Below are 21,642 nucleotides of genomic sequence, written 5' to 3' on the forward strand. Positions count from 1 at the left end.
ATCAGCTTGAGTTCGTGTGTGTCTGATGATATCTACAACAGGGCGTTCACATGTTTGGGTCTTGCATGCGTTGAAAGACGACATTCGTGTGGTAATTGCCGCACTAAGTTCAAAATGATGTTTAGTCCTGCATTACACATCTGAAACAACCTGTAAGACATGAAAAGACCAGAGATTCGTAATTTTCAGACTGACAATTTGACAGATATCATGGTGATCTTACTTAAATTCGATATCTACTTTAATTGTACTTGGCCCGTTATAAATTCTGCACAACTGAATGCCATTAGGTCCGAATGCAATATGCTGAGGCTCTTGGACAGATCCAAGCCACACGACGCGCACTGCGGACAGCACAGCGCTCTTCTGGAGACGCTGACCACTGGGTGCGCAGACTGTTTGTTCTGTTTAATTAGAATTTCGCCCGTGACAAATCGTGTCACTTAAACGCTGCGTGATGGACTCGTCACCTTTAGATTCCAGTCAAATCCAAGGACTGCACAGCGAGAGGGAGCCAAGCGCTGCGCCATCGCTGGCTTCTCCTCAAAGGGACGGCAACTAGCCAGAGTTACCCCACGGACGAAGTGAGTCTCTTGCGCTTCGTGTGAGGTTGTCTGTGTTTTGAAGTGGCGGCTTGTTCGTTTTTATTACCGACTTGAAGGGCTTCTCCGGTTGGCATCACAGCGTGTTCCGAGACAGCATTTATGGCAGAGAATGTTTTCAGGCTACACGGTGTCATGAGCAAAATTAACCAACACAAAAACCCACACTGCGTTTATTCATAAACCTACTGGCTAAAAAAAAATGAGTATTTGGGAAGACAGAAGATGCACACGTTTGATCAAGGAGCTATGAGTAGAATGGTTGATTTGGACTTAGCCAACATGATATGGAACACACACGAGACATTTAGACTGGGCAAAATTAACCAATACAGAACATTACAATGCGCTTATTAGGAATAAAGCCTACAGGCTAAAACTTGGGAGTATTTTAAGTAAACGCGCACGTTGTATTACGCTTCTATGAAAAGAAGGGATAATTTGGACTACAGATCCCCATGCAGACTTTGTCACATTTAATTTACCAGCAGATGGCAGAAGCACACAATAATGTATAGTAAAAAGGCCTTTTTACTGTAGGCAATACTAGTGGCAGAAAGTCTGCTGAACAGGAAATCTACAGTGTCGTTCGTCGGGGTTGTCAAAACAGCCACACAATGTGCACTTTCATGTGCGCTACTGGGCTCTGTCGCCCGCACGAACAATCGCTTGTGTTCCCTGCACAAAGTGGTCTCTGTGTCGGCCGCCGCCGCCTCTCACCTCCGGCTACTGCTGTGAAGGTGATCAGGGGCCGTGTTCAGCCCAGCGTGTCTGTTCGTGTGATTAATCACTGTGTAAAACTCGAGCGTATCCGTTTCGGTAGGAGTGAAAACGGCGGGTTCCTCGGGAAAGAGATCTCCGTTTATGCGTCACCGTGTGACACGTGCTGTAGGGTCAGCGGTGGCCGGTGCCGGAGAGAGGCTAAAGGTTTCAGCATATGGTTGAGATTAAGACACTACAGTAACCGACTGATGCACGTTTGGGATTTATTTCATGTTTCGGTTTTACGTTTTGCTGAGCGCCGAATTGGCCTTGGGAAAAAGACTCGCCAGAGAAACGATAAGTCGTTGATTTGGTTAGACTCCACTGTTCATAATGGGAAACTTTAAAAATACCTTCTTTGACCCTCACTTAATATCACGTTTTGAATAGGTAGACGGTACATTTATACTGATTGAAAGCTGAGCACCTGTACCATTTATCACGAGATCTTGACAAAGGTCGCACCTTCCAGAGCGCCTGGTAATGCGTCATATTTGCGCGATGGTTGATGTCAGCGTGGTTCCTGTTACATGCGAATGCGGTTTGATTGTCACTCCTACAGCTCGCCTTTGTGCCATACGACTGAAATAAACAAGACTGGATAAGTCGTTTTAGCATGTGTAATCTCAGCTACTGGGTTTTCAGACCGCACATACTAGTAAAAGCGTACTTCCCTTTAGACGCAGTAGCTGCTGAACAGTCCTATGTTGGGTTTGTCCATAGGATGGACACTCCATTACCCCGATTGTTTACTCTGTGTAGCAGGCTTTGTCTTATGAAATAGAGGGAAGTACACTGTTACTCGTAGTGCGGTCTGAAAACCTAGTAGCTGAGATTACACATTACATTTACTCTGGTATAGAGTTACATGAATGAAGATGTGGAAGTATCTGCTCCAGTCAATAAACACAGAGGGCGAGAAAAGGTGAAATGATATAGACTTGAATGTTAATTCATGTAATGGCGGCGTGGGTAAGCTCTGGGAGAACGCTGTCGAGTGGATGATGTGCTCAGTACACGGTCGCTGGCCCAAACTCGCTGGTCGTGGTGTCTCTCTCTCTCGCGCGCTCTCTCTCTCTCTCCCTCTCTCTGTCTGTCTATCAAAAACCCACAGGCCTCAGTGAGGCTGGGCAAAAGATAAGAGAAACTTGTCAAATGCCTGTACAGATCAGCGCTGTGGCCCTGTCCTTCATATCTCACATACTGAACTCTCTCCTCCTCCTCCTCACACTGTCCTTCTCAGTTAGAGGATCTTAGAACAGAAAAGCATTCTGAACGAATCGAGATAAACACACTGCCAGATGTAGCCGTGGCGATGTGAACGAAGTCAGCATATCGGAGGTTGTCGTAGGGAAGAGTAATGGTGAAAGCACACAGACGTCAGATGTCACGTTGTAGCATTGGGCAGGAAAACTGATGATCTGCTACTTCAGCTGCTCCACTGATAGAACTGCCACTTCAGCTGCTGCACATGGCAGTCTGCTTCTGAAATATGTCCGATAGTGATTTGAATTTAAAGTGGACTCATAGAAATTATTGAAGTGTATCAGGATTGAACTCCTCTTGTGAGTGTCAAGAACAGATAAGCTTAGTTGCACTTTGCAAAAAAAAAAAAAAAAAGTGCATTAAAAAATGTAAATAAATCATTTAAAAAAGTGCATTAAAAAGTCTAGAGTCCTCAGACAACAGGTTAGGGATGAGACGAAGGGACAAGATGGAGATGAACTTGGACGAGAGTGATGGAAACTGGAGCGTGTGTAGGGAACGGAACACGTGCAGTCTGATGCACGCTGTCTCCTCTGTGAAACATGGTGGCGTGGGCATGTCAGGCAGCCACTCTGACAGACTCACTTGTCTCTGTTGATGACGTGACCGCAGACGGCAAAAGATGGATGTTGTCAGTGGCAGCAGAACTTGCCCAGTCCCTCAAAGGCAGTGGACGGTGCTGCAGCCTGCACAGGAAACCAGCTTGAACACACTGCTAAAGAACCTGTGTGCTCCTCAGGGCTAACAAGTGAAATGTTCTTCTCTTATTCTTCACTGAGCCAATCACTGGGTCCAAATCCCTCAGAGCAAAGCATTTTACTTACTGAAGACAAGGCTTGCTGAAAAAGCCCTTGAAATAAGAAAGAACCAAAAATCCCTGCAAGGCACCAAATGTCTGCTGGTGTTGAGCTGTCACTGCAAAGGATTTGTATAAACCACATTTAGTTTCATTTCATTTTATTGAAGGTAATTTCATTTATTTACAGTGATTTGTCCATTTTTTGTCCCTTAACGGGCACTTATGTATAATTGGCTTGGAATCTTGTGCCATACTAGGTGTATGTACCACCTAGATGAAAGCATTCTGCCCTTTTATCTCACCGCTATTGTTTCATTATGAAGTCAAAACAACAAACTGCATTACTGTTCAAAGACTCACAGACATCACTGTATTTGTTTTGTAATCTCCCTCCGAGTCTGCCATGAGTAGACAGACACGCGACCAGGTGCTTGTGTTCTTGTGACTTGGTATTGCTTGGGGTGCTGCGCAAGAGAACTATTATTAGCACACTGGCACAGGGGGAACAGGATTGTGATGGTACCCAGAGCAGGCGCGCTCTCTCGCAAGGGCCTCTGTGACATGCCGACATCCGAATGGAAAGCGTGTCAAACAGAAGGGGCCGTGCAGGGATTGTGCCAGTCATCTCTTTCTCTTACTCTCTCACTCACACACGCACACACACACTAACTTCATATACATAGTCTTTCCACTTTTTTTTGCTGGGGCATCCAGTGACTAACATTATATCACAAATATTAAAGGAATGGGCAACATTAAGCTATCAGCTCAGCAGGAAAGGTCAATATGTTTTTAGTGCTCATGTGTATGTCAGCATACTCACATACACACCCAGCTCATCACTGTTTAAAAGATCATTTATTTTTGACATCCACTTACACAACTGTACGCATGATTGTCCATTAACATGTACACTGATCATACATTTTATGCTTTATAGGGTTTGTAGACGTATGAACATGCCCCTTAATGTAATATATTTCTACACACAAACGCGGAACATTTGTGTCTGTGTTGGGTGAAAGTTAAGGACATAGATACCACTCTCCATTTGCTGCACACAGGAAACACTCCCTAACCACAGATCACCACTCTACAAATCAGTGGCATTCAGAAGTGCTTCCAAACTGACTCAGGATCAGTGGCTTATGGTATCCACTTCCAGTGTTCCCATGAGGCTATGAACCAATGTAGAAGTGTTTCAGCATCCCCTATGAAAGTGTTGTGATTTATCCCCGTCTCTCTCATCATAACTGATTTAACGTCAGCAGTCGGTAGAAGAACAAGCTTTCCTTGTGTCTCCTTGTGGTTGCCGACTGACAGGAGATCAGTATGGTGTGCGGTGGAGTCATGGCGTCCCCCTGTCTGAGACGAGCCTCTGTTAACACTCCCGCACGTTTACACACTGCTGAAAAAAGGAAACTAGAAGAAGTAGGAGGTTACTTTCCGATCAGAAATGACCAAAAATGTGATCTTTAGCAGATTAAAAAAATAAAAAAATCATGACATATGGAACTGCTGAAAAATGAGTTGTACCTTATAGACTAAAATCTTCTTTGTTGTTGTCTGCTGTTCAGTACTGGAATGTAATATGTCCCTCAAGGAAAAAGGTAAATGTCAGAGGTTATATTTTGATCTTGTCAGCTCTCAGTAGACCTTTTCCCATGTCAAAACTCTGATTGATACTTTTGCCATTTTGATATTTTGTGATGTAAGTGCTGCTAGGTTTCTGATTTTATGTTGCTATCTAATGCCATAGGTAAGGCAGGACCCTCCTCCCCTGTGTACCCTCCATGCTCGCCTGCGTTTCGAGTGAAAACACGTGTGGCGTCCACACACATGGGCTCTTTCAGCTGTAAGGGCAGCTGGATTTCCTGCCTGGTCCTTTTATTGTCCTACGAGGGGATATTTTTGTGCCTTCACTCGGCTCTGCGGCTGTTTTAGTGTTATTTTCCGCCAGGTACCTGGCAGACACTGTTAAATGCACGAAACGCTGGCTAATAGCGCGAGGCCACTGAGCTTTTGAGTGGGAGCCTGGAGGTCATAGTGAGTGGTTCTTTCAGGGGACGGAGATTTCCAGTCATGCTGGCACTTTCAGATGGAATTTTGCAAAACTTGCAGCCGACTGGTCTTATGGCTGACTGGTCTTATAGCTGACTGGTCTTACAGCCTTCATCGGCTGCCTCGGATAAATCCCCAGACAACGCAAGGCGCATTCTCTGGCGCCCAGACTCGTCCAGAGGCATGTGTGAAGTCAGTTTGATTGAGTCATCTGGTCATTTACTTGCATTCAGAAGTGCAGCACCCTTAAGTATTTTAACACAGCTGCCTTTATTAATAACAAACAAAAGGCCATTAACAGGAAATCTAGTTGTCAGTCTCTAGACATTGCTTCAACCATTTACATCCATGTACATAGTAAAACCGCCAATACCAAATTAACGCCTATGGCAAAGAGCAGACACTGGGGACTACTCTAATACTGTAGGTGTTAATTTAACTGCACCCTTCTTTGTGCATGTTTTGGTTCGCTCTCTGATTTCTCTCCCTCTGTTGTGTCTCTTTCTTACTGTGTCATAGAGTAGTCTTACGACACTACATGTATCAGCATGACATGTGTACATGACATTAGCAATATTTTTATTTTTTTTAATGCACATCAAAATAGTCTGTTTGATGGCAGCTGGCAAAAACAAAACCTCACAGTCACTTTAAAAGGTCAAAGGTCACTGATATAAGCCTTTCCCTGAACTGTTTGGACAGGATTGTCAAGGGCTGAATGGCTAGTGATGTCCAAGTATAACTTCTCACACACACACACACACACACACACACACACACACACACACACACACACACACACACACAGAGCTTCTGTAACAGTTTCTTGGTCAAAGGTGAGCAAGTCACCACCTGCTTCCCACAGCTTTAGGTGTGATGCCAGGTGCTCCTTGGTCCATGCGTTCAAAGGCAGTTCAACAGTGTGTTTTTGTGCACGCTGGACACAGGTAGGAGATGAAGCAGTGTGGTCACAGGCTGCGGAGGAGCATCACAAACGAACAAAGAACCCCTAGTGCCTACATATGGATCCCACATGAATATACAGATGTCTGCAACATGGCACCCTTTTATTAAGTAGTTAGATCAATACAAAGCAAGCATCTGTGCAGAGGCCTGTACGTGCGCTCGCCTCGAGAAGAGTGGGTGAAAGGTGCACTATCTGGAGGTCAGTGGTGTTAGCCACAGGGCCAGATGTCCTCAGGGTCATAGAGGTCAGGGTGAACAGACATACGGGCTGATCTCAAACCTCCGCCTTGCTGAGCAGACGAAACGCGACCCATGCTGATCGGTATGGCCCATCGATTGTCTCCAGTCCGGTGCGTGTATATGGTTACTCACGTGCACGTGCCCACACATGCACACACGCACATGTACAAACAAAAATGAAATTGGCCTGGCTGGGAAATGGACTCACCCTATCCGATGCTCCAGACGTCAGGTAATAAAACATCCTAAAGCGCCATCATTGTCTCTATCAGGGTGACTCCAGTTACCGCTCACTAATATCTGTGTGTGTGTGTGTGTGTGTGTGTGTGTGTGTGTGTGTGTGTGTGTGACAGAGAGAATGTTTGTGTGCATGCATGTCCATGTAAGAGAGACGGCAAAAGGAAGACCACCAGCGTTAGTATAAAATATCAAATTTACAAAGGGAGATTATTTTCTTTCGTCCGAAACATTGCAGCATAAGATAATGTTGCATTTCCGAACAGCTGTGACACTGATTGGGTGCCCGCATGTCCCAGCATGCACTGCATGCGCTGCATCGTGCACGTAGTTCCTCAGCTAGGAAGGCACACAGGCGAGCGCTGTAGGGGAGCCCTGCGAGCACATGCGAACAGCTCCTTCAATAAAACCAGCGAGGGTGGACATGATGTTGGCATTGGCCCAAGATGCCAACTGGCTGGTGCGTTCTGCCACCAGGTGCTTCCTCACATCAGCTGCTCAGATAGCAAAGCACTCCTGTTGAGTTTTAATTAAACACAGTGCAAATGGACGTCCACATTTTTGTTGACTTGGCTCGGCACTCCAGTACATTTAGTTTGAAAAAAAAAAATGGTTGTGTGGTAAAGCATAGCTTTAATTCAAAGGTATTTTACATCTGTATTGGGTGAACCTAATATGGTTCTCTCTGCTATTTACACAGCAGTACATAGTCACCTTGATTTGGCTTTGTGTTGTTTATTTGTGGACTATATATAATTGCATCAGGAGGTCATGCGTGAGAGAGCTAGAAAAGGTCTTCGAGTTGATTCTAAATGTACCCTCAGCTCTGTTGCTTTTGGAAAGGAGTGTCTAACACAGCTGCCCAGCCATGTTTCTGTCTCCCTCTGTCATTCAGTTTGACGTTAGCCAATCACAGGCGACTGTTAAGGTTCGGTTCTGATCCAAACGATCCCATCATCTCAGCACAGGTCTCCATACGGGTCTCTCCTTAAAGATGGCAGGCTGGCCTTACATGTCTGAGATGAAGTGTTAGTTCTCGCCCAGTGTTACCAGGCTTCTGCTTCTCTGGCTAAATTAATTACTTTTGAACTGCTGCCAAATGTTGATTAATCTTGGGTTTGGGTACATTTGCATACATTTGATTAATTATTTCTATATCCATATTCAAATCAAAAAATTTACTTATTCCCAAATGTTATAGAAGTTGTTCTCCTATCATATGCATGCCCCTGGAACCTGGTAAAATAGTTTTAGGAATAGTTTAGGAAACCTGTCTATTAAAAAGAATTTTTGTGCATTTTGTAAATATTACTATAGACTAGACAGTTGATAATAATGATGTTGGATTTTAGAAACAGTTTATAGGGTTTGGGAGGAGCACAAGTAATGACTAACAAGAATACTTTCAGTCATGAATAAAAATAGCTGAACAGATCAGTAACAATGGCTGGAATGTCAGAATCAATATGACAGACTGCCATAAAGAGAAAGATGCCATAAGATGCCAGCCACTGGCAAGCCATTGGATAGAAGGTTAGAGTTTAATAAGATATCCTTAAAAATTATCGTCTGGCAAAGATCAGGCAAAGTTGAACCTACTGCAGGAAAAATGTGTAAAGTGCAGCGCAAGAAAGAACTCACTTGAGTCTATGACTCGTCTGTGACTTGCCCCTCCCATATGGAAGCCAGTAGAAACAGCTTGCTTGGCCTTCCTGGTCACATGACTGGTGACTGAAGCAGGAGTGCATGGATCCTTACCCACGACCCGCAGCGAATGCGGTTTCACCTTGCAGGAGTGTGACCCAGGAGCCGCTGGCTTCCCCTGAACGACAGCTGGAAGCAGGGCAATGGCAGGAAGTGAGATGTGATGTGGAGCTCTCAGGATAAGTAAGTAAGTGTCTTCATAAAAAGATATGGGCCTGTAAAATCTGAGAGCTATGACAAAAAAAAAACCCAGTTTGTTCAGTTGCTCCAGAGCAATATTAACATTTCTGTGTGTAATCACACTTACTAAATCTGAAAATATCTCAGAACATCCTTTAAGTGCACTAGATATGAAATATCAGTGTCATCAATGAATGCTGCAATATTCAGTAACAACGGGCCTGGCCCTACTTTCTATGGTCCGTCTGTGAGAGTGAGAGAGTGTCTTGTAGTACTTCACTGTTAGGTTTGGTGACACCATTTCCCTGCATGTGGACAGTGTTAGAAAAGGCAATAAATATCCATTCACTGAGATAAAGAGAAACTGTGCACTGTATGATTGTCCTCAGATGTGCCATATGCGTGAGTTTACACACTGAAACCAACAAGGAAAGAAAGAGAGAGACAGAGAGAGAGAGAGAGAATGACAGTGGATAGAAGAAATAGAATCTCCCCACACTCATTCATCCTAGTGGATGAGGCATGTGTGTATTTTTCATGTGTGGCTGTGTGTGGTGTGTTTGCGCTCCGAGCGGTTAATGCAAGTCATTAATCATCACGTCTCGGCGCCGGAACGCCCTGCGTTTGAGAAGCCGCCTGAAACCGCCTGGGGCCCTCCGCGCCTGCTACCGTTCGCCAGCCCCCGGTAATCGCATGAGATGTCAGAATGGGAGCGTTGACCGCTGAGATACCCCTCCCCCGACGCCCCCTTCTCAACAGCACTGCCGTCTGACCCCTTGGCCCATGCAGTTTGACACTCTTGGACCCCTGCCAGCCGCTTGGGATATTTTTAATCCGGCTTTTCCCTTGTAGCTCAGTGCTCAGGAATCTTTCTCCCAACCAGCGCTGTGGCGGGCCTGTCTGCTTACCATTATTTTTATTTGAAATTCAGATCTATATTTTACTCATCAGAAACACATGTTGTGGCAACCGGCCACGTATGAGCACACACACACACACACACACACACACACACGTGCGCGTGCGCATGCACGCACGCACGCATGCAGAAACTCACAGATGGAACCTAAAACCACGACATCATGGCAGAGATGCCTCCAAGGTGCATGCATGTGTTCATTACAGGAGCACAGGAAATACCTGTCAGTACACAGGAAGCTTGTTTTTATCACTGGGCCCTTTGATGTTTGTGACCGCGCATGCACTGTTGTATGGCGACCTGTACTGGGATGATGGGATCATTTGGATCAGAACCAAGCCTAAAGGTAAAGTAGGAGGGAGGTCAGGCATGGGTCAGGAGTCTTCGAAGAAGTGGTGGGCCCCCTTCCACAGCCAGAACTCCTCCTTGCGGCACGGGGGCCGTTCATCTCTGACACCGATGTGTACTCTCGCATCTGTGGGGAGGGGATGCACTGATATGTGGGACACATGGCAGCCACAGACTCTCTTAACCTGGAAGTGCTTTATGCCCTTATCACTCCAGCAGGAAATGAGGCTTTTGAGGAAATGAAAATTCTCAGGGGAGTTATAATTTATACTCCAAACATAAAAGTGCAGATCTCTCTTACTAAGAAATTAAAAAATTAGAAATTGGGCAATAAGAAATTAGAATTTTTAGTGCCTGAAAAAGGCTTAGTCCCTTCTTCCCTTTGAGAAGAAGTGGTTTACTGCATCTCTTAAAAAATTATTGTGTATTTTGTAAATGTTACTACAGACTCAGCAAATGATAATCACAATATTGGACTTTAAAAGCACTGCATCGGGTTTGGCAGGGCATGTTTTTATTTTTGGTGCTGAGGTGATTTTTTTTTTTTTGGGCTGGTTTTAATGGCCGTTGGGCTGCTTTTTGAAATGTTCCACCGAGCACAACCTTGAAAACCGCTGGAGATTTCCTAGAAACATGTTCCCGCTTAAAGCAGGCTGCAGCCCCCCCTCGGCTCTGTGTTTTTAGGGTCCACCTGAGGGAAGACTCCTGAGTTTTTGTGGTTACGCTAAATTCCATTGCAACCATTTGGGGTGGTCTGTGCCTGTATGTGTGTGTGTCTGTGTGCTCTTCATTGGCCCCTTGGCCAAACTAAGGCCATCCAGTCTACTAGAATGTGCCCCATCCACTCTCGGAGAGCAGATCTGATTCATTCCTTCCTTTGAATGTCTCCTTTCGAGCCCAAGAGCACAGTGCATATATGTGTGCATGTAACCCGTTGCATATAGCCAGGGATGGGGCACCAATGGAACGTAAACAGAAAAAAAAGGCATATAATGTTTAAGGTAGTCTTACGATTGAACATACTCACAAGGAAGAGAATCCAGTTGCAAGAGGTTTTATTTACTAAGATAAAACAAATCCGCGGGGGCAGGCAGGTATTCGTGGTCAGTCGTTCCAAGGTCGAAAACACGGCGTAGAGTCCGGGGGGTGTCCAGGGGTCGGGCAGGAGACAAGGTCTAACAAGTCAAAAACCAGGGAGACAAACAAGATTGGAGAACACCCGGTATGCACCATGGAGAAGCAATACTTTGAACGTGGGGGGAGGGAAGCTTATAAAGGAGGCAGTGATGAGGAGAATGAGGATCAGGTGCGTGCTAGAACTCTGGTGAATCGGATCGGGGGTGTGTGCGGGTAGGCGTGGCAGTCATTCCCCTCCTCTGGTACCATGGGGCAACTTTTCAGTGTCATGATTTTGATGATTTTTGTTCTGCATCTGACCTCTGTACCAGGGATGTGGATATAGCCATAACCTTTCGACTTAGAATGCCTGTCTATCATATCAACATGCATCTCCAACAAGAAGTGACTGAACTTAATATCGTAACATCCTTCGGTTCATGTGATATATCAATAATCCTTTGAGCCAACTGACATTTGTCTGCCTAATAATTACCATCTGAAGACTGCAGTCGAGAAAATGTAACACACATTTCTGGAATGTACGTTATAATGGATGACTGCCTCACATAACAGACAGCTCAAAATTATTTGCAAAGTTAAATAACTTAACTCATAACGATGTTGATGACGAAAAGCTAAAAATAAACAAATTTTCTTTGGCTGACTCACCATTTCCCCTACAGGCTACACAGAACAGTAATGACAGGTTGAGTTAAAGATCTTAAAGATGGAATGACATGCTTGCCAGTGATGTGATTCACAGCGAACTGTTAATAAGTTCTTTGGAACTTCTACACTGTATGTGGGCATTTCAAGGTTTATTATAGATAATCACAAAAATCAGAAACAAATTTTAACGCACTGATTAACCATAGACTTAATTGCTATAGTACTTACCATACTCTCTATTTCGGCCCATTGACACTAGCACAGAGGTAATAATATTTATCAAGTGGTCTATTATATGAATCCTAATGAAGAGTCCATGTTTCCTTATAACTGGTTTTATCATTATAAACATTTTTAATCTTCGAAAACAATGATTGAAATTAGGTAGCAATACAGTCAGTTGATGGCGATGGTGTTAGATTTCCTTTTAAGTGGCCGGCAGGTTGAAACACGCTCGCTTGGCCTGCGCAAACGAACAGTGCTACGACTTGGTCGTAATGAACCCGGGGAGGGCTTTTGGTTGGCTGACTGCTGCCAGCACTAATTAGGATCGCTTTAACAACACCCCCCCCCCCCACTCTGTTTTACATATGCGATCTTTATTCAGATTGGCCTTCTCATATGTAGATGAGCGCCCGCATTGTTGCGTGCAAGGCGAGGGAGCTGCGCACGTCTGTCTGTGTGACTGCTTGTTGAAGCAGATGAAGCCCTGCTCGTGACTGCACAAAGACAAAACGCATTAGCCGGGGGGGGAGGAGGAAGCTGCCAATTAAAATCTACAGCCACGTCGCCGTGTGTGAACTGATTGGCTAATTGAAGGCTAGAACAGCGAGCCCTCTGAAGGTGGGCTGCAGATTCAGCTGCTTTCGATCCTTTCCCTCAGCCGATAGATTAAAATGATTAAATATTCCACTTTTTGTTTGCTTTAGAGATGAGAAATGTGTGTAAGTGCCCCCCTGCCCCCCACTGCGGTACAAACCATAATCTATTCTAGATAGGTGATGTCACTATAGTGGTGCAGTCATGATGTCATTGTCGACGTTTTACTGTGTTGAGCACAGAGATGGAGAAAACGATGTAATTGACCCTGCTGGATAAAAGATGAAAGGTTGACCAAGACCATCATGCCGACAGATGGACTGAGGCCTTTTTCTACTGTGAGTTTTAAAGGTTTCAGTGCGGTAAGGATGGCAGCATGTTTGGAAGGGTGGTTAGGGTAGAGTGCTAGAGGAAGAACACTAAGGAATACTAACGCAAGCTCTCTCTCCCTAGTTCCTACTCTCTCTCTCTTTCTCTTTCTCTCTGTGTGCAACATGCACTCAGTCACCCCGGCTATAAATAATATATCCACACACCTGTTCTTCTGCATAATGTACACCATCATCTCTGTTGCTTATCTCTGCAGGAAGCGTGTGTGTGTGTGTGTGTGGGGTGTGGCAGTGGGAGGGCTTGGGGCAGGATACTGCTGATCAAAGCGTACACACACTTAGGGGAAAATGTGCATTATGTCGTGCTGCTGTTGAGTAAGTGGGTAGTGCACATCACAGGCAAGGTAGCAAATGATGTATGGAAGTCCTTCTGTCCAGTCTGAGGGGGATTTGTTTAAGCCTGTTTTCAAACTCACACTTTTGGCAGCAACGTACAAATTTCTGCATCATGGTATAGTGTGGGTGTGGGTGTGTGTGGGTATGTGTGTGTGTGTGTGTGGGTATGTGTGGGTATGCAGTTTGGGAAAAGACAAAAAGGTGTGTTTGGGGAGGTGGGGGGTGATGGGGGACATGGCAGATGCAAAAACTCAACAATTGTGGAAAAAAAAAAAAAAAAAAAAGCCCTCCTTTTCCAGTAAAGGATTTCCCTTCAGTTCTGTGCACAGCACTGAGATCTGATGGCTTTCAACAATAGGCTCCCCCTTTATGCCCCACTCCCATCCAGATGCCTGTAACCCCCAAGGGGAGGAGGGTGGTGTGGGGGTGTTCTCGGGGGGCCTGTGACTCTCCGCTCCTGGGAAGTTCTGCGGGCGAGAAGACCCCCCACCGTACCTACCTACTGCCCTGGGCCATCACCCCTCACTGGAGTGCCCGTCTCAGGGGCCAGAGCAACAGCGGCCCCTGAAGCTCATTAGGGAGCAAAAGGGGGAGCGGTGGATAGGGGCTGGCGGGTGGCAGGAGAAGGATGACCAGCATGCAGCAGCACAGGTTGCCAGGCTCCCTGTGCGTAGTCTTGCTGTATCTATGCCTAATCTCAAGATCCTATGTAATGTCTAACCTCCCCCCCTTTTAATTGAACATCTCCTCTCCTCTCCTCTCCTCTCCTCCTTCACTTTCAGCTGTATGTCATATCACGCCTTCATTTGTCACTCTGTGGTGTGTCTGATCTCTGCCTGCTAACCCTCATAGCTTTCACGTGACCCTGTAGGCACGAAGGGTTTGACAGATATCAGCTCTGTAATGCTATTGGCTAGCCAAATTCCCCACATTCCCCTTGGCTCCCTTGTCAAAGCCGGTGCGTCGATTGTGGCAAACGGCGTTCTTGCCCCGCTCCCGGGTCATTACAGCCCCTACGATCATGCTGCCTCATCACTGCCCCTGTTCACTTTAAAAACAAAACGTTTCCACATGTCCTTATCCAAGTCTTCCATGTTCTTTGAGTGCTTCAGGATTATTTTTTTTTTTTTTTTCCCTGAGTGCTTGAACGACCCTGGGCGATTCTGCTTAACTCTGTGCTTTGCGACCCTCTTGGAATGGCAGTCAGCCTGAGTGTGGGCAGGCATGTGTGTGCATGCGGGACAGCCAACGCACCTGGCTGGGGCTCAGGCGTTCCGAGACCGTGCTGTGGGAAGAGATCCGTGGGAACTGTGCGGGAATGCAGACGGAATGCTACGGGAAGGTTGTTCGTACGTTAGCTGCTACATGACTGAAGTGACCCTACCATGATGTGTGCTGTGAATCCAGACTGTCATGTGACTAATCATTCTTGCCTCTTTGATATCAGATACAATAAGAGCTCGGTGGTGTCTTTGTTTCTAAAGTGTGTGTGTTTTAACATGCCTCTGTATTGGTGTCTTGTGAACACCATAAATGGGGATCTTTTTTGTTTCGAGGTCACAGCAGAAGGAGTGTGTGTGTACCATGCCAGTGTGTGCATTTAAGGAAGAGCTACTGAACAAAATGACAAGATGTAGGACCCTGTGCTCATGTACTTAATAGTGGATGCTTTCTTTTGTTCACGTCTGCCCCCTCCATCCCGTGTTGCTTTGTTCCGTCCATGCTGCACTCACAGTCCAGTCATAAACTCATACACATGGACCCTATACTCTTCACACACACAAAAAAAAAAAATTATTGTGGATGTTTTGTTTTAATTAACATATTATCCCATTAATTATAATCATGCATTAATCACCTGATACAACCTAATATTTTTATGTGTCTTGTTTGGAAGGATGTATTGAATTATTCGCTCCATTTTAATAATCATTTATCTTTCAGGAGATTTTAATCTTGTTTAATAGCATATAATTGCCATTATGATGACAAACGGTTTAAATCGGCAAGAAAAAAGAGGGCTGTTTATTATTTTTTTAACATCTTTGAATGTTAAATGTCACTGGTTTTATGGGCCTACCAGAACCTTTGTCATGACCTTCCAGACCCTGTTATGTTGTGTTTTTGAAGGCGGCATTGTGTCTTTGTTCTGGAGCTGGTCGCCAGGTGAAGAGCAGGCGTGAGTATGTGGCATTCCTGCAACCTGCTCCTTCCTCTGGGGTGACCCATCTGAAGATGTAGATGTGTGAGATTAAGTACATACAAGCTTCTCCACCTGTCCTCATAAAACCCTCATTTGCCCTCTGAGCCCTCCTCGCGCTCTCTCTCTCTCTCTCTCTCTCTTCCTCTCTCTCCGTCTTTCCCACCCTCTCCCTGTCTCTCACTTGTATTATGGAGGAGCGAGCGAGCGCACTGGATTCATAGAACGCGAGCGATGACCTCACTGCGAAGCGCAGTTGCTGAAAAGCGGCCAGGATTTCATCATCCCTCTCCCTGCTCCCAGCGGAGCGGCGGGGATCCTGCGAGGAGGCCCGTCTACCTCAAGGGGGCAGCGCAGGCTCGCGCTGGAGTCTCAAGCCGAGCGCGAGCCCGCTTGCTCCGCCCATCGCTGGAACAGACTGGTACCAGCTGAAACAGCTAGACAGCCCCAGACAAAGAGGGGAGCAGGGAGGAGGAGACTAACGCACTCTGGAGGGAAGGCGAGCGAGGGAGAGGAGGACTGCTGAGGTGTGAGAGCGCTGAGCTGGAGGATGAATAGAGAGAGAAAGAGAGGGGAGGGGAGGGGAGGGGATGGGGGCAGAGAGGGAGAAAGAGTGGGAACCAGAGAGAGCTTTAGTGACAGCAGCTGATCCCACAGTGGTTCAATTCCAGTGTAGAAGACAGAAATCCAGGCTTCTCATGCAACAGCTGGCTCTAAGCTCTAATAGTACACTAGTCAGTACATGTGTGTGTGTATGTTAGGGGAATATTCTGCTCTGGATAATGCTGCTTTGTTTTAAGGCCATACTGTTCCCTGACTCTAAAGGTTTGGTTATGTAACCTCTCTCTTCATCCACTGCTGTAGTCTGAGTGCAGAGGACTTCAGCTGCACCCACCTATCATGTCAACAGGGTGTGTATGTGCCCCACATACTTGAATAAAGAATAGTTCTACGCATAAAGAAATAAAGAATACATTGTAACTCTGACAATTAAGATACGTTGTATAGTATGTGCTGACGCAGCTCCCACCAACCTGTAGCACTCTGGTCACCTGCTTCAGGTGTGTTGGAAAAAGGACTATGAAAAAAAAAAAATCTTAAAGATCATGGCAACACAGAAGGTCCTCAAATAGAAGTCAGTTGTAGTCAGTAGTTTTATTAGTAGTCATTACAATGTTGTGACATTCAGTACTGATCAATCCATCAGTCCGGTTTGCTTGAGCCAGAATCATTAAGTGCACACATGGGATTCCACGTGGTGCAAACTGAGATGCTGTTGCATCTGTTTGACAAAAGCATGCGCCATCCTGACCTCTTTTGCATCCAAGAGGCCAGTAAAACAGAGTGGTTTCAGCACCCCCTGCACCTCGCACCGCTTTTCATGCTTTTATTAGAGGAACGAGACAGAAATGAAGAATTGGAGGGGGGGGGGCTCCAGTCATTTCTCCTTTTCAGAGGCCCACAGAGATCAGCCCTCCATTGGTGGAAATTAGCCCTCATTCCCTTATTTTTATTTATTTTTTTTTGCTCCCGTCTGGTGGGCTCTGAGGCTGGCTGTCACCTCCTCCTGTCCGCCGAGCACTCCCCTCTTCCGATGGCGTCTCACTGAAATCCCAAAGGTCATTAACAAATGATTAATTAACGAGCCCTCGGGGAGGAGCTGAGGGGCATCCTCTCTCGCTGTGCTGGCATGCATCAAGGCACAAATGAATCCGCCACGACGCAGGCAGACCTGTAGACGGCCATGTAGGGCCTTCAGACCAATTAGCTGCCAATCACTGGGCCTAATGCAAGCTGCAGCCTCACAAACACCTGAGACAGAGAAGGAATTCATCTCACCAGTCCCCAACACCCATTGCCTTGGTGGTGCGACTGGTCTATTTATTTCACATCATCGTCGCCTTTGCAACAGTGGCAAGAGTTAATAATTAAACAGGCTTCCTGATTAGACACCTTGTGTAAACGTAGCAGAAAAAAGGCGGCAAAGGCCCATTAATGTTTACAAGTGACTTTAAAATAGCCAGACATCATAAACACGCAGACGCACAGCGAGCTAGGTCTTTGGGGTCACCAGGGTTCACCCTTTGACCTCAAGGAACTCCCATATGCTGATTGAGTTATTAACCTCTCTCAAAACACACACACATACACATACACGCAAACACACACACACACACACACACACACATACACACACACACACACAAACACACACAGTGATTCTCTCTTTCTTTCTTTATTGCTTTGAGGAGACTTTTGTCAGGAAACGGCTGCTGTATGTGTGTGTGTGTGTGTGTGTGTGTGTGTGAGTGAGAGTGGGTGTTATGACTTTGTCTCACTTTGATGACCTCGTCCACAGGTTTGCATGCCCTTGTCTCTGTGGAGTCGTCTCGACACTGCCAGCGTGAGTGACATCATCACGTGGCAGGATTACAGCGTTTGGGCAGCTGTTGTCTTTACATCCGCTCTGCCTCCTGTTGCTTCTTTGCTGCCCGCTTTTCTATTTCACAATTCAGAAGCCAGAAAGACATGAAGACGCCAGTTATAAAACTCCCGTACGAATTATTATTTTTTTTGTCCTGTACCAATATGAAGAGAACACCGTGTGTGCTGTGATTACAACAAGGGTTAGACAGGGCTCCTGCATGAACTCTCTAATGAATGCTAACCAACTGATCCACTACTATAGAGAGAAGTTCACCCTGTAAATGAGGACCTGATTGTGTCATTATACCCATAGCTAAAGAAAGAAAGAATGAAAAAAAATGATTCCATAGATATTTGGATATGATGAGAAAACATAATTGCTCTAAAGAGGAGACCATTGTAATGCCAAGTCACTCGAATGTGATTTGCCTTTGAATTCTCTTTTTTCATGCTTTTGTTCTGCACCATTGTCAAGTGTGTCTGGGGCTTTAATTTCTGCCTTTCCCCACATTCTGCTCATTTGCATAATACCGCCCACTTATGTAGTTGTCATGGTTCCCAGGATGATTGAGTTTGCTTGGCAGCAGTCCAATTTACATTTGGCATAAGCAGGCATTAGCATAACCCTGATAAAGGGGATCTTAGACGGGTCCATCCCTTATGTTTTTTTTTTTTTTATAATTTTTTATTATGAGCTTGAATTATTATGTAATTATTTACTGCCAAAGCTTTAACTTAGTTGGGGACAGTGTACATCTTCTAGATTGATGGCTGGTATATCGTGGTATTGAGTATATTTATTACTGATTAGCATGTCCTTTTAATTGTTAAATATGTTTTATATTCTGGGAAGTTGGTTTTTGCTGTGTTAATGCCTTCTGTATAAGAATGAGCCAATGCAGAAATGTAGGCAGGTGTATATGAAACACACCCTTACACACTTTGATGTGTCAAACTGAAACTGAAAGCACTCATTATCCTCATTATTGAAGCAAACTCCATCCTACAGGCCTGCACACACACATGTGAACACTCAGATCAGATGCCAACACTACATCTCTTCACTGGAAATCAAACCACATTTCTGAAAGGTATGGGTTCGCATACTGCCACCATATGTTCTCTGCCCCTGATTTGTGTGCGTGTGTGTATGTGCTCGAGTGTGTGTGTTTGCATGTGTGGGGTGGGGGTGATTGGCATGTGGGTTGTCTCTGGAAAAAGACTCAATGTTGGTAAATGTTGGATGTGGTTGCATTCACTTCAGTCAGTTCCAATGCTCAAAATAAACAGACCCCCCCCCCCACACACACACACACAATTGTTTTAGTGAATGATAGAATATTAACTGTGTGTGTGTGTGTGTGTGTGTGTGTGTGTGTGTGTGTGTGTGTGTGTGTGTGTGTCTACTGGATTCACAGGACTATACTGGATTCTCAGGACTATGCTGGATTCTCAGGACTATGCTGGATTCTCAAGACTATACTGGATTCTCAGGACTATACTGGATTCTGGTACTCATATCCCATGTTCTCTTTGATTTTCTTCTATTGTGAATTTTCACTATAGAAGAAAATCAAACACACACTCCAAAAAATTGAAATAGAATGAGGACTCAGATTTTTACTTCATGCTTAAAAGTATGAATTTAATACTTTTAACACAGGGAATTTGATAATGTTCAAAATAATGTATATCGCTCCTACAGGAGCGATATATATTATTTCTCTCTCTCATACATGTGTGTTTCTGTTTGTTTTTAGATGTATTTAGATATTTTGTCTCTGCTACAATGTTGTATTTTTAAGAAGGATTATATGCATTTTGTCTCTGCTATGGTGCTGTGTTTTTAGTTTTAATTATCTGTATTTTGTCTCTGCTACAGTGCTCTGGTGGTTTGGCCTGATGGCACTGGGGACCAGTGGCACTGTGGACCTATAAGTCACCCAGTGCTTTATCTAGCAGCTGTGCATTACAGAGCTGGCTCAGCTCCCAAAACACCCCTCCCCATCTCAACTAAAGCAAAGAAATTGATCTGCCACCCTGGGCCCTTGGCCAAGACCCCCCAAAACCTTAAGATACAAGCACATACGCATAAATGCACACGTACGGACACACACATCCACCCACCAACCCACACACACACACAAACACACACACACACTCACAAAATACACAACCCACATCACATTCCATGAGCCGACTGTTTAGCTTTAAGCCCATAATAAGACACTCAGCTGTCCAAGGAAAGAAAGACAACGTTCCTCTGCCACATTCCTCTTTCTCTTCCCCCTTTTCTCTATCTCACTTTTTGTTCCCTTTCTCTTTTTTCCTCTTTGTTTCGATTATATAGGAAAATTGCCATTTACTCTATCCATTTAGCCACTGTGGTTTTGAATCCCCCTTTATTGTTCCTCTTTCCTCCTCCTCTCTTCTCTTTCTACTCGCTCTCCTTTCTCTCTGTAATCTCTCTCTCCCTCAGTTGCCGTTCCAAAACTCCGCTGTGAGCTCTTCTTACGTTCTGCCATTCATCTGTTCTGGAACTTCATCCAGCAAGTCAGACTGTGGCGAAGACGAAGAGCCACACAGCGGATGTGGAGAACGGCAGGAGGATCCAGCAAGAACGCACAGAGCCAGAGATCTGCTCCCTGCTCCCTTGGGGGGGGGGGGGGGGGGGGGTCAGGTGTGTGTATGAGAGAGAGAGGGAGAGAGAGAGAGAGAGAGAGAGAGAGAGAGAGAGAGAGAGAGAGAGAGAGAGAAATTGCACTTGTTAATGCATTAGCACCAGAACAAACAATGAATGATCTTAGCCTGATTTATTCAATCATAGATCAGCATTTCTATAATACTGCCAGTATTAGTGCATGTATAGGTTAAAATACTTTGTAATGATTGCATACTCCATAATATTTGCATACTCCCTTATATATCATTTAGTCAAGAAAGGGCCAGTATGTATGTGATTAAGTGTACAGTGATATGATTGGCTGTACTGCAATGTGCATCCTGATATCGATGGCCCTGCATTGGTGGTGTGAATAGTGGAGAGAGGCTGTGAACTGGTGCAGCGTGGTAATGGGTGTGCTGGTTTAATGGAGAGGGGTGTGTGAGTCATTAAGCCATAGTACACCAGCAGATGTGAGACAGACCCTGGCTGTTGGGGTAAATCACCATTCCTGAGGAAGCAGCTCAGTTGGCAAAGAGATCCTCTCAGGACATCCTTCAGCACACAGCTGCCTTAGACAAGATGATGCGCGTCCCGCAAAGACATGGAGATAATGCGCACATACCCTACGGATACTCTGTACACGCAGTCTGCATATACCCTACACACACCCAACACATACCTGTATATATCCTACACACACTCGGCGGATATTCCGCCCACACACCCCACATATGCCTTACACAAGCCCCACACATACCTGCATATACTCCACATATACTCCACACATAGCTCATACATTCCCCACACACACCTCACACATTCCCCACACATGCCCTGCAAACCTGTCTCAAATGAGCCCTTGCAATGAAAGATCCATTTACAAAATCCACATTCTACAAAATAAAAACAATAATATAAATCATTATTGCATTTT

The 21,642-nt window shown here is 45.2% G+C and overlaps 1 long non-coding RNA gene across 1 annotated transcript; it reads left to right on the top strand.

Annotated features, from left to right (window-relative positions):
• Positions 1–342: 342 nt before the first annotated feature.
• On the top strand, positions 343–20,686 carry LOC118241893. The gene is made up of 3 exons (XR_004776408.1): positions 343–584; positions 19,462–19,554; positions 19,926–20,686. It is a non-coding gene; the product is annotated as an uncharacterized LOC118241893 (long non-coding RNA).
• Positions 20,687–21,642: the final 956 nt, after the last annotated feature.

The sequence above is a fragment of the Electrophorus electricus genome, chromosome 8 (genome assembly GCF_013358815.1).
Source record: "Electrophorus electricus isolate fEleEle1 chromosome 8, fEleEle1.pri, whole genome shotgun sequence".
NCBI lineage: Eukaryota > Metazoa > Chordata > Actinopteri > Gymnotiformes > Gymnotidae > Electrophorus > Electrophorus electricus.